Genomic DNA, 19,768 nt, shown 5'->3' with positions numbered 1-19,768 from the left:
GAGACATCGATTCTCTAACCGATTTTCGATGGGAAATCATAATACGAGGATACAAGAATTATGTAAAGAGGTCGATAGATTGAAGGGATCAATGGAGAGAATAATGAATTCCATGGCCGAAATGCGTGATGCTATGGATGGGAAAGTTGCGCAAGCAATGGATGAGATTAAGCAATTGCTACTTGGGAGTGCAAATCAAAACCTTAACATTGGGGGAAGTGTGAATCGGAACCCTAATAATGGTAGAAACTATCGGCCTGTGAATTTGGAAGAAAATAAGCCTCTGACGCAGGAGAGGAATGGAGGTAACCAGCTACCTATGAGGGGTTATCATGTGGAATTTCCTACGTTTGATGGTTGGGGTTTGAAGGATTGGCTTTATAAATGTGAGCAATTTTTTGAAGTTGATGAAACACAGGAAGGATCTAAGGTAAAGTTGGCTTCTTGTAAGATTGAAGGCAAAGCTCTTCAATAGCATCAATCGTATATGAAGCAAAGATTGTCCAGAGAATGGCCTCGATGGGCGGAATATATGAATTGTTTGTATGCGAGTTTTGGAACAGATTTGTTCGATGACCCCATGGGGGATTTCAAAGACATACGTCAGGTAAACTCTGTTCAAGAATACATAGATCTGCTTAATGAATTGCTGACCAGGTGATACGAGTACGACCTCGTAGATGGACATATTTTTAGCATGTCAAAGAGAACCGAGAGAAGGCCCGAACTTAAGTGTTAATGAAGTCCAAAACCACCCTATGTATGCACTCCATGGGCAGCTCATTGGAGCATTTTAATTAAAAGGGCACTTTTGTCATTTATGTCTTATTTTGTGTTGCAATATAAATAGACCAACTTAGGGTTTTTGAGACTTGGTTGATCATTGTCAAGACTTGAAACATTGTAACATTTTAGCCTCTCTCTTTAGAAGCCCAACCGAAACTAGGGCTAGACAAGTGAAGATTCACTTGTGTTTGCATATTGGCTTGAAACGTTTGTGATTAGAGGAGTTAAAGGCCCTCTTGTGTCAACGTAGAGTTAGGTTTGTGTCGTGGGTAGTGTTAAGAGTCCAAGAGTGTAACAATTCTTGGGTTCTTAAGATTGTCCCTTCATTTGGTCTAACTATTTATCTTGTATCTTGATGTATCTGTTGGTTCCTTTTTTGTTGTTAACGTACCCGTGACTTTCTTGTTGTTGTAATCTTGTTATTTATGTGTTGATATAGTGAAGCCGTGTGGGGCTCTTTCGATTCACTATAGTCATTGTAATCTTGTGTTCTCTATTTATCTTGTTGAATATTGTGGTTGTTGTCTTGAAAATATAGGAAAGTTGAGTGGGGCCTTTGATTCTCTAGTGTTATTGTCTTGTAGATCTCTTGATTTCCTTGTTTGTGTTTGATCTTGTATCATTTGGTATCAAAATCATCTTTGGTTTTGTTCTTACAATACCAATCTTGGACTTTCTTGCTAAGAAAATTAAAAAAAAATTGTTGAAATCTGAAAATTCCAAAAAAAAAAAAGAGAAATTTGTCCATCTTGTTCTTGGTCGAGAAATTTGTGTTGTGTTGTTGTCTTGGCCGAGACTGGTCTTTGTGTGTCTAGATTTGGTAGTCATTTTTTTTGTTTAGAGTGTTTCAAGTGTTGGTTTCTTCCTCCCCAACACTACAAGTGTCTAAATCTAAAGTTTGAGCTTAAAAGATAACATTGTTGTTGTGAACTTGCAAGATTGGCTGAGCGGTGATGTTGTTGTTCTTAGCCGAATGGTGATGTTGTTGTAGACTTGGAGTGGAACATTGTTGGTGGTGCTGGTGTTTTTGAAGTTGTTGTTGTATGTTCATCTTGTTCTTCGCCTAGTCTTACAATATAACCAACAAAAAGTGCAAAGAGATTCAAAAGGGGTAAAGAAAAAAGTTGTAAAGTTGTTTGTAAGAAGACTTGAACCATCACTTCCTAGACTTGACATCCACTTTTTCAACTACCATCCCTAAATCAAGGAGCCTTGTTTGGTGGAACTAGTACAAGTCAAGATCATATTTTTTAGAATAACTTAAAAGACTCAAGACTTATCCTCCCCACCCCCCAAAACCAATTGTCTTTCATTCTAAATTGTGTGAAGGTTGAAAATTTAAAATTTGTGACTAAGTTGTGTGGGCCCGAGACAAATTCCATGCTGCCACATCACCACTTGCTACTGTTCACGTCAATAATTAAGCTCAAATTTGGATTTTTCTAGTTTCTAATTGTTGATTCTTGGTTTCATTAGTTGATCCTAGAACTAATTAACAAACTAGTAAATTCCTACTAGATTGTCAATTAGTTCTTTGAATCCATTGTTCGTGTCTACGTTTCTTTGTGCTTTTGTCGTTTTTATAATCGTAGTGCTTCTTGGTTCAAGTTAGAACATCACTTACTTGAGTCGTCCAACAAAGAATCCATTCCGACTAAGGAGTAGACTTACTCTTCAACTCACCACAACTACAAGCCAACTTGCAAACATTTGTGACATCAAGTGTGAGGCCACAATGTGAGTGAGAGAATAGTGAGGTTGTTTGAACTAACGTGTATTTGTTTTGTAGATTTTTTGATGTATTGTTGTGTGTGACATAGTGGACTGATTTGGTGACTTGTTGGACCATAACTTGAAGGACTAATCCCGATACCATCACAATGGAACCCGAGGCTTCAAATGCTCAAACAATGGATAGTAATGTCATTAATCTCATTTTGGCTCGCCTTGAAACTATGTATCGAGATGTGGCTAGGTTGAATGTGGGTCTTGAGAAACTAGATACGGATGTGGCATCAATTAGTGAGAGATTAGAGCGTGTGGAAAGTCAAAGGAGTAGACCATCCACCCCTCAAAACATTTCCTCGACCACTACTCCTGAGGCCTTGCACCAAATGTTCCATCTACTAGGGGTGTACAAACCAAACCGTTAAGTTAAACCGAACCGATGAATCAAACCAAACCGAGGAAAAAAACCGACTTATGGTTTGGTTTGATTGGTTTGGTGTTCAAAAAAAAACCGATCATTCTTTGTTTGGTTTGGTATTAGCAAAAATAAAATCAAACCGAACCTAAACCGAACCGACATAATACATATATAATTTTAATTTTTTATACTTAAAAAATATTGCTTATAATCTACTTTCTAATTACTTTTATAACTTTTTTATATTCAGAAAATAGATATATATTCTTGGGCCTTTAGTTATAATATTTAGGAAAAAAGACATGAAATGACCATTTTAAAAAAGAAACGGCCCACACTATGAAGATATGGACAATTGGAGCCAGTAGGCCCAATTTATTTCCTTTTTTAGCCACTTGGCCCAAAACCACTCTCCTTACACAATTAAGGAAATTAAATGTTCTTTATGGTTGTTACTCTTAAATCACTTTTCTTTTCTAAATGTACTTTCTCAAATCTTCATTTTTTCTCCTCTATTATGCATCGATCAATCTACTGTATTTTATGATCAATAGCAAAAATTGATTTGTTGTTTCTTGCATTGGAGCATTGAAAACTATGGACATGAAGCAAAAAATAAGAAATAAAAAAAAGTTAAAATTAACGGGTAAAGCGGTCAATTTTGACCTCAAATTTGTTGTTAATGATGACTATTTTACAGAATCATTACATACAGATTTGTACTTGAAGTAATGTCATAGTTCTTTAAACTTGAAGAAGAAAAAAATAAAATAATGAGGTCTCAAGGTAAGAGAAAAGCCATGTCTTGGTCCATGTTCTTCTCAGAGGCTGATTCAATCACGGTGAGTCGGAGATGTTCTTCTTAGAGTCTACTCAATCACAGTGAGTCGGAGATGTTTTGATGCATGTAAAGATAAAAAAAAATATGCCAATAGATACTCTTTTATACCAGATTGATACACATTTTTTAAAAGAGAGAAGGGGAACCTTTGCATGCACATACAGTCTTTATACCCAATTGATACTCTTTTATACATGTTTGATACACTTTTATACCACATTGATACATTTTAAAAAAAAAAAAAAAAAAAAGGGAACCTATGGATGCATATACAGTCTTTATACCCATTTAATACATTTTTATGTCACATTGATACACTTTTATACTACATTGATATACTTTTTAAAAAACGGAGAGGGAATTATTTGCATGCACATGCAATCCCTATACTCAGTTGATACGCTTTTATACCACATTGATAGACTTAAATTCAACTAGATATCCACTGACCTCCGTATTTTATCATTATTGAAACTAAAACTGAAGTTGAAGCCGTTATTTTGTATCAATTTTGAGCAAATTTACAATGGAAAAAAATTATAGGAAGCTAATTGAATGCAGATTTTTGGAGACTTTATACAAAATTTATGGAATAAGAAAGATTAATTGAAGTATCGAAAAAGGTAAAAGAATGGAGGTTTGGGAGTTTGAATGGAAAGGAAATTGTGAATGAAAAGAAAAGAAAGAAAGAAAGAAAAAGTTACTTTAATGACATTTTCGATTATGTTTAAGCGTATGACAGTGAAGGTTAGCTAGTGAAATTAGTTTGTGGCTATTTATAGGGTATTTAATTTTGAGTGCTATTTTTATGATATTATTTTAGTTTTAGGTGCTATTGCTGTCCTTTTCCCTAATATTTATCCATTAGTAACAGATTAATACAAAACCCAATATTAATATAAAAGCCTATAACTCTTCAATTGCTTCACTTTACATTTTACTTTTCAAGTTTTCAGAGAGTTCTCATTATTTTCTCATCTTACTTTCATCTTACTTTTCTCATTCTCCTCATTCGTCAAGTTTTGATTTAGGTTTGTTTCTCTTCTTTCTCTTTTTTCTTGTGCAATTATGTTATAGTTAATTATTTTATGGAGTTAAATTTTCAACAAGTTGTCTCTAATTCTTCAGTCTTCTTTATGCACACATTTTTTGTGAAGGAAACTTTCAGACAAGCTATCGTGACTAGTGACTTACAAATTGAACCACTGAGTATCCACATAATATTACTTTGAGAGATAGTAGTTTAAACGTCTTAGTAATTTGTCAACTTAATTTTAATTGGAACTAATCTTTGACCATTATTTTTTTTTAATCTTTTTAGTGAAAACATTTAATTTTTTCTTCAATCACATTATAATTGTAAAAAAATTGAGAAAAAAACTGAAAAACCAAAAAAACCGAAAAAAACTGATTAAAACCGAAATATAAAAATCAATTGTATGTTGGTTTGATTTGGTTTATAGATTTAGAAAACCTACATTGTTGGTTTGGTTATATTTTAATGAAAAGCCGAACCAACCCGACCTATGTACACCCCTACCATCTACCAAGACAACCATCTAATGTCACAAACCGAACTCCAATATACTCCCTCACCCGAGACCATGGTAGGCCAATCCAACCATTACTTCACCAAGCCCAACAAAAAGGAATTAGAACCCAAATTCCACGCCATAACCCGAGTCCTCCAAACCAAACTCCACTTGGCCAAAGACCTTATTATCCACCAAATCCAAACCTGCCACTACAAGCTCCACTGAACCCGAATAGACCCATCCAACATGAGAGGTATGGGCCGTTTGATGATGGTTACATGAGGGGGGAAGAGGTAAGGGGTAGACATGTTGATCCAAGAGAGGTTCATGGTCGAGAAGAAAGAGTTGGTCATTGGAACCAACAAGGGAACAAAAATCGTGAAGTAGGACTAAATACCATCAAAATGGGGCTTCCAATCTTCAAGGGTGAGAGTGATCCCGAAGAGTTTCTCACATGGGAATCCGTATGTGAGAGGATCTTCCAAGTCAATGATCTTACCGAGGATAAAAAGATTGCTACGTGATTGCTCACTTTGAGGGTTATGCTACTACATGGTGGGAGTATGTTAAGCGTTTTGTCAACGTTTTGGTAGAGGGGCAGCCCCCTCCTTGGTTTTGGCTTAGGTACCTTATGAGACAAAGATACCTACCTGAAAGATATTATCAAGAGCTCTTTGCCAAGTTGTATAACTTGAGGAAAGGAAACAAAAGTGTCGTGGCTTACTACGATGAGTTTCAACAACTCATCTTAAAACTTGATCTTAGAGGGGAACAAGTGAGTCACGACATCATCCGATTCAAGGTGGGGTTAGATAGAGTTTTTTTTCACTTTTGACACTTCACAAGTTCGATACCCTTGATGTCATTTTCCAAGCCACATTGGAAATTGAAAGAGAGTTGCGGGAGAAACCAGGGTCCAAGTTCAAAGTCCAATCATCCTCGGGTTGGCACCATGACAAGAATGATTCTTTCAAAGTGGAGCAACCCAATGCCAAGGCTTCCCAAGCTGAAAACAAGACACCTCAAAGGTACCCTTCGAGAAATGAAGGTAAACCGTATCCCTTTCCTAATTCTAAGGGTTTTCAATGTTTTAAATACCAAGGTTGGGGACACAAGGCTAGTGAGTGTCCAAATAGGAGGAATATGATCTTAAGGGAGATAAAATTGTATTCTCTTGGGGAGGAGGTGGGACTTGAATCAAAGGAGATCGATGATCAATCTCAAGGTGGAGAGGGGATAGAACCCGAGAAACCAAAGGAAGGGGAGGAGGGGGATGCTTGGCCGTGTGAATGTGAGATTGAAGTGCCATGTTTTTTAGTGAGAAATGCTATGATTAGTAAGGTTTTGGGTGATCCTAGTCAAAAGGAAAACATTTTTTACACCAAATGCTTTATTAAGGGGGTTGTGTGTTATATGCTTATTAATGGAGGTAGTTGTGCCAATATTGCTAGTAGTACCTTGGTTGATGTTTTGAGGCTGCCCACTATCCATCATTCCAGACCCTACAACCTTCAATGGTTTAATGAGTACGGGGAGTTAAAGGTAAACCGACAAGTGGTGATACGGTTCAAGGTAGGCAACTACTTTGACGAGGTGTTGTGTGATGTTATTCCTATACAAGTGTGCCACCTATTGTTGGAAAGACCATGGAAATATGAAAAATCTACCATGCATGATGGACGAGCCAATAGCTGCACTTTGGAGCACCATGGCCGAAGGTATACACTCCACTCTCTCTTACCGATACAAGTGGCCGAAGTTAGTCAACAAATTAGAGAGTTCGAAGAAAAGAGGAAAAATGAGAGAAAGAAAAGGATCAAGAGTGGGAGTAGAGAAGAAGGGGAGGGGGAATCAAAGAGCAAATAGACAAGGGGTCCTCACTTTTGGGACTTACCCTCGGGAATCCTTTACTTCTCACTAACGTAGGTACTAACATTTTACCTAGTACCGCCTTTGCTTATGTACAAGTACATGATCTTATGCTTCCTAGGGGAGATGACAAGCAACTTTCTAACAAAAATGTGCTTGATGAACTCAAGGAGTCCTTGTCTAAGCCTCCAAGATTGCCGTGAGGTTGATGAAGCTGTGAGTTTGAGGTCAAACTCTTTTCAAGGTGGAGAGGATGATATGAGTACGACCTCGTAGATGGACATATTTTGAGCATGTCAAAGAGAACCGAGAGAATGCCCGGACTTAAGTGTCAATGAAGTCCAAAACCACCCTATGTATGCACTCCATGGGCAGCCCATTGGAGCATTTTAATTAAAAGGGCACTTTTGTCATTTATGTCTTATTTTGTGTTGTAATATAAATAGACCAACTTAGGGTCAAGACTTAAAATATTGTAATATTTTAGCCTCTCTCTTTAGAATCCCCAACCGAAACTAAGGCTAGACAAGTGAAGATTCACTTCTGTTTGCATATTGGCTTGAAACATTTGTGATTAGAGGAGGTAAAGGCCCTCTTGTGTCAACGTAGAGTTAGGTTTGTGTCATGGGTAGTGTTAAGGGTCCAAGAGTGTAACAATTCTTGGGTTCTTAAGATTTTCCCTTCATTTGGTCTAACTATTTATCTTGTATCTTGATGTATCTGTTGGTTCCTTTTTTGTTGTTAATGTACCCATGACTTTCTTGCTGTTATAATCTTGTTTATGTGTTGATATAGTGAAGCCGTGTGGGACTCTTTCGATTCACTATAATCATTGTAATCTTGTGTTCTCTATTTATCTTGTTGAATATTGTGGTTGTTGTCTTGAAAACATAGAAAAGTCGAGTGGGGTCTTTGATTCTCTAGTGTTATTGTCTTGTAGATCTCTTGATTTCCTTGTTTGTGTTTGATCTTGTATCACCAGGGTAGAATTACCTGAACATTATGTGGTCTGTTACTTTATAAGAGGGTTAAAACCAGAGATTGGTCTTCTTGTAAAGATGTTAGGCCCAAGAACTTTAGCTAAAGCAATGAGTTTAGCAAAGATACAAGAGCTGACTTTGTTAGTCCAAAAGTAATCCTTTACTGGTTCAGCTATTCTATCGACTCCTAGAACCAATCCTAAGTTCCAAAACAGCTAATAACCCTTCTTTTTCTTTCTCACAACCTTTCAATTAGGTATCCAAGCCAACACAAAATTTTTCTAAGCCACCACAAATACCAGTATATCCAAACCAAATTTGAAAAATGCTAAAATTTTAACCCCTACTGAAATGGATGAAAAAAAAACAAGGGATTATGCTTTAAATGTGATGAGAAATACTCATTTGGGCATATTTGTAAGAAAAAGAGAGCTATTTTTCATGGAAGTAGAAAAATGGGAGGATGAGTCTGAGGAAACAAAAGAATTAATGGTGGATCCTGCTGAATTTTTGACTATGATAGGCCAGAAATTGGAAACAGATGAAAATAGATCTATTTTGCCTCATGTATCAGTCCGTACGATGAATGGGATTCATGACTTTAGGACCATAAGAGTGACAGCTTCTGTGAAAGAAAAGGTTGTTCATTTGTTGATAGACACCGAGAGCACTCATTATTTTTTAGATTTAAACACTGCTAGGAGGTTTGGATGCATGTTGACAACTATTTCACCCTTTGAAATGTTTGTAGCTGATGGGAAGAAGCTCCAAAGTAACTATTTTTACAGGAAATTAGCTTGGAAAATGCAGGGTATGACATTTGATTCTGATATGTTGATGTTGCCTATTGGTGGATGTAAAATGGTTTTAGGTATTCAATGGTTAATATCCCTTGGTGACATTATGTGGAATTTCAAAAAGTTGAAAATGGAGTTCAGCATCAAAGGACATAAAATTTCCCTTAGGGGAATACAATCCACAAAGACTAAGATAATTCAACTAAACAATATAGAGAAATTGTTGGCTCAACCCTCTGAATTATGTATGATATCTCTTGGTGTGATGGTGGATGAAACGACAGTTAGTTTATGTTCTATGGAGATTTCTAAAAATGCAGATGAAGAAGCTGATCTGCAGGTAGTGCTTCAGAATTACAAGGACTTGTTTGAAGTCCATACTGAATTGCCTCCTAGGTTGCATGACCATAAGATTTTACTCAAAGATGGCACTAGGTACCCTACTATTCAGAAAGATGAAATAGAGAAAATAGTAAATGAGATGCTCAATAGTGGGGTCATTAGTAGCAGCACTAGTCCTTATTCTTCACCATTTGTGATGGTAAAGAAAAAAGATGGCTCATAGAGACTTTGTGTGGATTATAGGGAACTAAATCATCATACAGTAAAGGACAACTTTCCTATTTATGTTATTGAAGAGCTTCTGGATGAATTATATGGAGCAAAATACTTTTCCAAATTGGATCTAAGGTCAGGGTACCATTAAATTAGAATGTTTGAACTTGATATTCCTAAAACAGAATTTAGAACTCATCGCGATCATTTTTTAAATTTCTAGTAATGTCTTTTGATTTGACAAATACCCTTTCCACTTTTCAAAGTTTGATGAATCAAATTTTTCATGATCAATTAAGGAAATTCATTTTAGTATTCTTTGACGAAATTTTGGTATATAGCTCAAGCTGGTATGATCACTTAATGCATCTTGAAACAACCTTTCAGATTTTAAGATCTCGTATTCTCTTTGTAAAGCAAAGCAAATGTGCTTTTGGGGTGACACAAATAGATTACTTGGGACATGTAATTTCTGAATTAGGGGTGGCAATGGATCAACAGAAGATTGAGTGTGTCTTGAATTGGCCATAACCTGGTACACTTAAGAGTTTGAGGGGTTTTCTAGGCCTAGTCGACTACTACTGGAGATTTATCAAGAATTATGGAGTAATTGCCAGACCCTTGCATGATCTATTAAAAAAGGAAAGCTTTTCTTGAAGTTCCGCTGCCACCGCCGCTTTTGAAACACTAAAGATAGCCATCACTTCAGCCCCTGTTGGCTCTTTCCAATTTTTCAAGGGAATTTATGATAAAAATAGATGCATCTGGTAGAGGTATTGGAGTAGTACTAGCTCAAGGTAATCGGCCTATTGCATTTTTCAGCCAAGGATTGTGTGACAAAAACAAAGCATTGTCTATTTATGAAAGAAAGTTGTTGGCATTAGTAAGTGTTGTTCAGAAGTAGAGACATTATCTCCTTTGTAGACATTTTGTACTGAAAACTGATCATCACAGCTTGAAGTTCTTGTTGGAACAAAAAATCACTACTCCTTGTCTGGTTGGTCAAGTTGCTTGGTTATGATTATACCATTGTTTACCGAAAGGGAAATGAGAATACTGTGGTTGATGCATTATCTAGGAAGGAATAAATGATGCAGCTCTGCAGAATCTCAAGATTGCACTCTATTTTATTGGATCAAATTAAGCATTCATGGACTCAGGACCCCTATCTACATAAACTTATTCAGACTATCCAGACTACAAGAGCTCCTAAACCATATGATACGTACTCGTATGGTGTTCTCAGCAGAAAAGGAAAGTTGGTGATTGGTAATGATCCTGATCTTAGAAACAATTTGTTGGATTTTTATCATGTCAGCTCAATTGGAGGGCATTCAAGTAGTTAAGCTACCTTACAAAGAATGAGACAAGACCTCTACTAGAAGAGAATGAAGCAAGATGTGTATACTTTTGTGAGGTACTATAAAGTTTGTCAAAAATACAAGGGTGAGACTGTGGTTTGTCCTAGCTTAATGCAATCCCTTTCTATTCCTACCGAGTATGGAGGATATCTCAACGGATTTTATAGAGGGCCTACCAAGAGTTGTTGGTAAGGATGTCATCTTTGTGGTTGTGGACAGGCTGAGCAAAGCCACACACTTTATGTCTCTTAAGCACCCTTATACAGCATTGGAGGTAGCTCAATTGTTTATGGATGGAGTTTTTAAACTCCATGGCATTCCCAGGTCAATTGTTTTTATAGGGACCCAGTATTTACAAGTAAGTTTTGGCAGGAACTCTTTAAACTACAAAAGGTATCTCTTTTGACTTCCACGGCTTACCACCCCTAAACAGATGGGCAAAATGAAGTTGTAAATAGATGTTTAGAATGCTACCTCCGGTGCATGACCTTTGAACGACCCAAAGCTTGGCCTCATTGGCTTCTCCTGGCAGAATGGTGGTATAACACTTTTTTCCACTTAACACTGAAGCTAACACCTTATGAGGTGGTCTATGGACAGAAACCCTCTCCTCTATTGCCTTACATGGCTTTTGACTCTCACATTGATGCAGTTGATAGAAGTTTGCAGTCTAAGGAAGCTACCATACGAGTCCTTAAAGCAAATTTGTCTAAAGCTCAATCTAGGATGAAGACTATTGTTGATGGTAGAAGGACTGACAAGAACTACTCTATCGAAGATTGGGTGTTTGTAAAATTACAACTCTAAAGACAAAACTCTCTCAGAGATCATGGTTTTTAGAAACTCTCAGCCAAATACTTTGGTCCTTTTCAAATTGTGGCCAGAGTTGGCAAGGTTGCTTACATACTTGGTCTCCCTGCAACCTCAAAAATCCATCCCACTTTTCACATTTCCTGGTTGAAGAAAAAGTTAGGTTCCAACACTGCCTCTGTTATATTGCCTGTGGTGCAAACTGAATCGGGTCCTGTTTTACGAGTTCCTGAGGCTATTCTTGATATACGCTTAGCTCCCAAAAATGGTCAAGCCATCGCACAGGCTCTCATCAAATGGATGAATGCAACTGATGAGGATAGCACCTGGGAGGATTTGGAATTTGTCAGAGCCGAGTATCCCCACCTGGATCCTTGAGGACAAGGATGATTTGAAGAAGGGGTATTTGATATGATCCATTTGTAATGATTTTCCATAATTGAGTAGTATTTCCAGTTTCAGACTTGATTTGTAATTAGTTGCTAAAATCAGTCAGTCACGTGAGTTACACGTGGTCCGAGCAGCTGTTAAGACTGTTAGGGTCTGTTAAGGTCGGTACTACTAGAGTTAGTTATAACTAACTCTTGGAACCCTTGTTTCACTCGTTTCCTCTTTTTCCTCATTAAATAGTTGTAATACGGAATGGTTGTAATCATCAGAACATTGACTCAAGATCAAAAAGCAAGTTTCTCTCTTTTCTCTTTCCATAACAACAAAATTGAGTTCTGGATAAGCTGTTCAAGTGCAATTCTTCTTAATTTGCTCTTTAGGCTACTCCAATTCCTTCCTAAATCATAATATCATTTCAGTAGTGTATCAAAATTTACAAAACAAAAAAAAAATTGTGACATATTTTGAAAGGCTATAAGATGAATTTCATATTGACTGGTGTATCTATATATATTTTTTTCAATTTAAAAAACCTATAATACTACTCCATAGAGCTATTGTCTGAAGAGTGACCTAATCATGTAACAGTAATTAATTGCAAAAACAGAATGAAATTAAGTTGATGAACGAAGAAGACCATAATATATACCTTCATCATCATTTTTTTCCAAAGGCCAATTAATTACATTTTATGTGGAATATGAGGCAATCCTATATAAAATAATACATCGACTCCTTAGGACTCAGCTATTACATGTTATTAGGCGAAAAAGAAGTGGACATATTTGTTATCTTGCCATCATGAGAGACACATACGTACAGTTGAGGGCGAAGTTATAGATAAAAATATAGAGCACATAAATTTATAATTTTTCCGTAAGATTACATATTTTATATGTAAACATTTTTAAAAATTAATATAATATTTATCTATTGGACCTCATATTACAAGAATAAATGATGCACTTAATTGAACATTAAGTTATTTACCTGAAGAATCAAGAATCAATTTCTTCTTGATACAATTTTTTCCTTCTTTTTTTAAGTTCTGGACCAAAATAAGTCATTTTATAAATGAATTCACTAAAGTAATATATATTTTTAAAATTTTATCAAACTAGTATAAACGTTGTTCCCAGTAACGTATTATGCTTTAAAAAAAGTTAACGGACCAAAAAGAGCCGTGGATGATGTTAAAATAGGAATCGTTACTGTCAGTAACGTTTTTGACGTAAAACATTACTATGAGTAACGTAACTGTGAGTAACGAGATTTCAACTCTGCCACATCAGAATTTTTGTATAAATCTGACATTAAATTCGGTACTGCCAATACGTTTTAGCTTTAAAACATTACTCCGAGTAACGATACTATCAAATCAACTCAAAACTCTGTGACGTCAGAGATTTGAGTTACTTGGAGTAACGTTACTCAGAGTAACGTTTTAAAACTAAAACGTAATTGACAGCAACGAATTTAACATTAGATTTGTTATGTCAAAAACGTTACTAACAGTAACGTTTATTAGTAACGTTTATGTTAAAAATGTTACTGACAGTAACGATTCCTATTATAACGTCATCCACAGCTTTGTTTGATCCATTAATTTTTTTTAAAGCATAATACGTTACTAATAACAACATTTATACTAGTTTGGTAAAGTTTCAAAAAAGCATACTATTAATTTGATAAATTCATTTAAAAAATGACTTATTTTGATGGAGAGTTCTTCTTTTTTTAATTTATGATACACCCATATTCTAAAAATTTAATTTCACCTACCATGTGACACCGTTGCTATGATCCACTCAGAAAACATAGGCAGGTAGTCACAGAATTTTTTCCACTTAAAGCCTTCACTCCATTTATGGCTTTGCAACTCTAATTGCAAAATTGATATGTTTCCTCTTTTTTTAAGAAGATAAGCCACAAAGAAAGGAAGTAGCTAGTAGATTCTTAAACATTGATAATTTATTACGATGATGATCGAAATCTTTCTTGTTTTTCAATCGATGATGACCCATGTGTCATAACTATTTTCAAGCTATATTAGTTTGATCGTGGCTATGTTAAAGATGCAAAAACTATATCAGTTTGTCCTAATCCGGTAACATTAAGCAATTGCCAAAACAGAATGAAATTAAGTTGATGAACGCAGAAGATCATAATATATATATATGTTCATCATCATTTTCTCCAAAGCCTAATTAATTATATTTTATGTAGAATATGAGACAATCCTATATAAATTAATACACCGACTCCTTAGGACTTAGCCGGTTAATGCTACCCCTGAAATACCTCAGACTCAGTATCTCCGCCTACATGGTGTTTCTAGGCCCGGAAAGGCACGTTTTCCAATGGCACCATTGAAGCTGCAACTCAGTTACCTCAAGTCATTCTTACTACTTCAGCCTTTGACAAAATCTCTGGTATCGTATTGCTAAGGTGTGTTCAGAACTATAGTACATATGTACCTTTAGAATGTTGTTTTTGACATATATACATATTATTTTCTATATGCACAGTATAATTTTTCTGAAGGACGATGTTTGAGTGACCACCTTTGGTTCAATGTAGCTACGTCACATCTATGTGTGCGAGCTCACTCGTGGAGTTAGTTACCATTGCTCTTAATCAGAGAAAATCATCAAGAGATTGATGAAGACGAAAGAAGAAGAATAGTAATTGGGAAATTAAGAGAGGGTTGAAATGAAATCAGGATATTATATATTGATACTAGTTGAGGGTATATATATGTTAGAAATTGGGCAGAAATAAAGCAAACCACAATCAGAAAGAAAAAATGAGAACACACAGATTTACTTGGAAACTCTTGCAGGAAAAACCACGGGCAGAGGCAGAGGAGGTTTCACTATGAAAGGAGAGGAGTACAATGTGGAGCGACGTAATTTCTAAATGACCCAAAACAACCCACTAAATCGCACTTATATAGTATGTGCGTACAAATAAGTCCTAGGCCTGATCCCTATCTACCACCACAAACCCCATTGAAAATCACAAATATGGATCGCACCACGAAACTTTCAGGCCCGAACCAACAAAATTCGGGACACAACTCTAACAATATATTTATACTCACCTAAGCTTAATAGACTTAACGCTAATTGACATGTAATTAACTAACTTAACTAACTATTAGATCGGTTGCTGTAACTGACTAATCCAACTAACTGTGTGGAATTACACTTCATCCTTTTTTAACCTTCCAACACCCTTCCTCAAGCTAGGCATGGCGTAAATATGTTCAACACACCTAAGTCCTTTGGTGAGGATATTTGCCTTGTTGATCAAAAGTAGAGATATATTTTTTGTTGATGAGACCTTTCTGAGTTTTTTTCCTGATGAAATCACAATCTATTTCAAATAGTGTTTCCCGTCTTAGATTCTGTTAATATACTTCATCACTTTGAGGGTTGCTTGGCCTCTTGTTGTTTTCGGGTACAAAATCTTTATTTCAGCACAACAACTTCAACACGAGTTCAAGAATAAAGCAAGAAAACTTATGAAGTACACCAACACCTTCAACACAAGATCAAAATGACCTTTTAAAGAAGTGTGTATTTTTTTTCAGAAAATTAGATGAAACAGAAAAGGTCAAGTCCTCCGAATTCACGGAATGTCCTTAAGAAAATAATTCCCCTCAAATACCCGAGGTTACAGAATTTTCCTCCAAGGATAAAATGGCCTAACAATCCGATTGTAGTGGTAACTCAAACGGTCGGATTCTCTTCGAACTCACTCAACGATTAGATGGTCACACGGAGTATTTTGAAGACAAAAAGTATTTGTAGATGCAAAAAAAATTTCATCCCAAACCCGTGGAAAAAATGGAGGTTTATATAGCCATCAAGTGCCTCTTCCGAAAGGAAGCAATGGTTCATTCGGAAAGATATATCCTTTGGAGCATTCATGTCTATTCATCGAATTATTGTGTCTTTTTTCCAAACAATCACAACCATCTAAATAGACATCTCTTTTCCCGAATCAGTGCGTCATGTCATCAAAGAGTTCCATCTCTTTCGAAGTAGCAGTTCGCATTTCTGCAGTTTTTGCACTGCAAGCATGCATGTTAATAGAGGAACAAAACTGTTATGTTTTTCCTTTGGATTTTTCAAATTGCATTGGATTTCTTCCCTAATAAATTTTGTCCAAAAAATTAATCTCATCGATCATTTTTTAAATCTGAATCTGAAGCCGAAGCCAAAGCCAAAGTCGAGCGGAGCGAGCGAGCGGCGGCGAGAGGCACCTCTTGGTTCTTACGTCACTTACCATGTGGATTAAGTATTTCTTAATATAAACACTTGAAAGTTTTCTTCTCCCACCAATGTGGAAGAATTAGTAAACTTTTTCATTTTTTAGTATACTTTTCATTTTGAGTGTTATCTCAATTTTTTCCTCCATTTTGCATTCATACTTTTTAATCTTGAACCCAAAAATCCCCCAAATGAATGAGGAATGGCTACTTTTTCGTAAAACTTGATGGACAAGTATGTGATCATCAAGCAAAGACTGATTGCATCTGGATAAGTGTGTTTTCCTTTAAACTTTTCGTAGTGAATATGCATTGGATGCACTCGATCAATCGGTAGATTTGATATCCTTGAATCGTCGAATTTTAATGTACACCTAGACAACATATATCACACAATCATCTTTTTACCATTTATGGTTCTCACGATTTTGTTCGTTTCAGCCATGAACACATCCTGTCTCATGAGAGCTTAGAGAATAGACCTTTACTAACATTCTCCTTGAAGCAGCTTCTACTTTGCCCTCACATAGGTGATTTCTAAATATTTAATCCTCTAGATTAAACTATTTGGTCAAATCTGTCAAAGTTAGATAGTCATTAAAAGACTTCACACCATAAGTCTTATCCTTGTTTACTAAATATTATCTACATCATGAGAATGGGTTGGGTATATTGACAATGTTGAACCTGTCAGACACAACTTTGTTTGACCTCCTTGAACCTAACTCTTGGGATCTCCAGTCTGCTAGGTAGAGTTACCACCATGCTGACTTGTCCTAGGCCGTAAACCCACTGCCTTGTATGTCCTCTCAACTCTTTCTCTAGATATGTCTTTTGTAAGTGGATCCGACATATTATTATTTGACTTCACATAGTCAACAGTGATAATTCCACTAGAGAGAAGTTCTCTAACGGTATTATGTCTCCATCTTATGTGACGATAATTACCGCTGTACATCATGCTCCCTGTACTACCTATTGCCGTTTGGCTATCACAGTGTATACATATTGGTGCCACTAGTTTGGGTCAATAAGAAATATCTTCCAAGAAATTCCAAAGCTATTTTGCTTTTTCATCGGCTTTATCTAATATGATAAATACTGATTCCATTGTGGAGCGAGCAATACATGTCTATTTGAATTATTTCCAAGAGACCGCTCCTCCACCGATAGTAAATACATATCCACTCGTGAATTTTACTTCATTCGATCTGGTGATATAATTTGCTTCTCTATATCCTTCAAGTATCATGGGATATTTATTATACATAGTCTTGAGTGTATTTAAGATACCCTAAAACTCTTTTCATTGTCATCCAATGAATTTTATTAAGATTACTCATGTACCGACTCAACTTACTAATAGCACATACTATGTCTGGTTGTGTACAATTCATTATATACATTAAACATTCCAACACTCTTGCGTACTCCAATTGTGAGTCACTTTCACCTTCATTCTTTTGAAATGTAAAGCCCACATCCAATGGAGTCTTGGCAATACCAAATTTCAAATACTTGAATTTGTCAAGTACCTTTTCGATGTAATAAGACTATGATAATGACAACCCTTGTGAAGTTCTATGGATTCTTATTCCTAAGATCACATCCACAACTCCAAGGTCTTTTATATCAAACTTGCTCTCGAGCATTCGTTTTGTAGCATTTATGTAAGAAATGTGTCTACTGATGATCAACATATCATCCACATATAAACAAATAATGACTTGGTGATTTGGCGTGTCTTTAATGTAAACACATTTAGCACATTCATTTATCTTGAACTCGTTTGCCAACATGGTTTGGTCAAACTTTGCATGCCACTGTTTAGGTGCTAATTTTAGTCCATAGAGTGATTTAACCAGTTTGCACACCTTCTTTTCTTTATCAGGAACCACAAAACCCTCGGGTTATGATACAAGCACGATCATGAAGATGGAAACTTTTGAGTATTTTGAATGCAACATACAGAGTGTATGAGTTGAAGTGTAAAAGAGGCTCCAAAGTCACCCCTCTATTGCACTCCATGGGCTTTATTTTGTTCATTTAACACTAAGGGGCACTTTTATCATTTTGTCTCTTATTGTAATAAGTCTATAAATAGATCATATTAGGGTTTTAGCTCATTGGTTGATTGAATGTTGATGATAGAACACATCTCGAGAGAGAGAGAGCGCCTTCCTAAGCCGAAACTAGGACATGAGCAAGTGTGGATTCACTTGTAAATGTGTATTGCTTGGAAACATGGTGCTTGAGCAGTGGAATCCTTCTCGTGTCTTCGTAAGAGTGTGGTGTTGCTATCGTAAGTTATAGGGGCCCTTAGATTTAATATATCTTTGGATTCTTGGGTCTTATTGTAGTGTATGTCTCACTATCTATCTCTACATTTCATGTCTTAGTTAGTGTTGTTTAGGGAAACCATTGGTTCTTGTTGTCCATTTATCTTGTAACCGTTTGTTGTTGTTATTATCCTTATCATATTTTTGTCTATATTCTTGTGTTCATCAAGTTTTAATGGCTTTTTTGGTGTATAAATACACCTTGTTTCCTTGTATTCTTGTGTTGTAGTTGTTTGACCGAAACTAGCTCTCAAAGGGGTCCTCGGATTCCTCTTGATTTGTGGACTGCTTTGAGCCTTTTATTGTGTTCCTTGGTCTTCTTGTATCATTTGGTATCAAAGCATGGCTAGATCTTGTTCCCACAAGATCAATCTTGGGCTTGTTAGTTGAAAAAAAAATTGTTGAAAACTGAAAATTCCAGAAAAAAAGAGCAATCTGTCCGTGTTGTGTTCTTGGCCAAAATCTGTGTTCTTGCTGTGTCTTAGACGAGATTTTTACTTGTCTTTGTTGTCCCTAAGTGTTAGTTTTGTTCCTCACTAACACATTGAGTCTATATCTTGATTTAAGCTTACATTTATTGTAGTTTTCACTTTGGCCTTGTGATGTTATTGTTGTTCAAAGCTTGGCCTTGTGTTGTTGTTGTGGATTTGGACTTGGAAGTTGGATGTTGTTGGGTGTGCTTGAAGTTTGTTGTTGTTCTTGGGAATGTTGTTGTAGTTCTTGATGTTCTTCACAACCTTTATTTCTTGTTAAAATAAAGTATTTATTTAATCCATAAAGGTGAAGGAAAAAGGGGGTGTGACTTGTTAGTCTTGAAAGACACTACAACCACCAAAGACTTTATCAACCATTTTCCAACAACTTTCCTTAAAACAAGGGACCTTGTCTTGTGGGACTAGTAAAGTCAAATCTCACCTTTTGAGTTTGAAAATTTGAAAGGTTACAAGACTTTACTTTCCTTCCAATATCAAGTCATCCATTGCAAAAAATTATGTTAAGATTAAGACTTCAAGTGATGAACAAATTGTGTGGGCCGTGACCAATTGTAAACTGCCACGTCACCATATATACTGTTCACGCAAC

The sequence above is a fragment of the Capsicum annuum genome, chromosome 4 (genome assembly GCF_002878395.1).
Source record: "Capsicum annuum cultivar UCD-10X-F1 chromosome 4, UCD10Xv1.1, whole genome shotgun sequence".
NCBI lineage: Eukaryota > Viridiplantae > Streptophyta > Magnoliopsida > Solanales > Solanaceae > Capsicum > Capsicum annuum.
Note: the sequence above shows the minus strand (reverse complement) of the source record.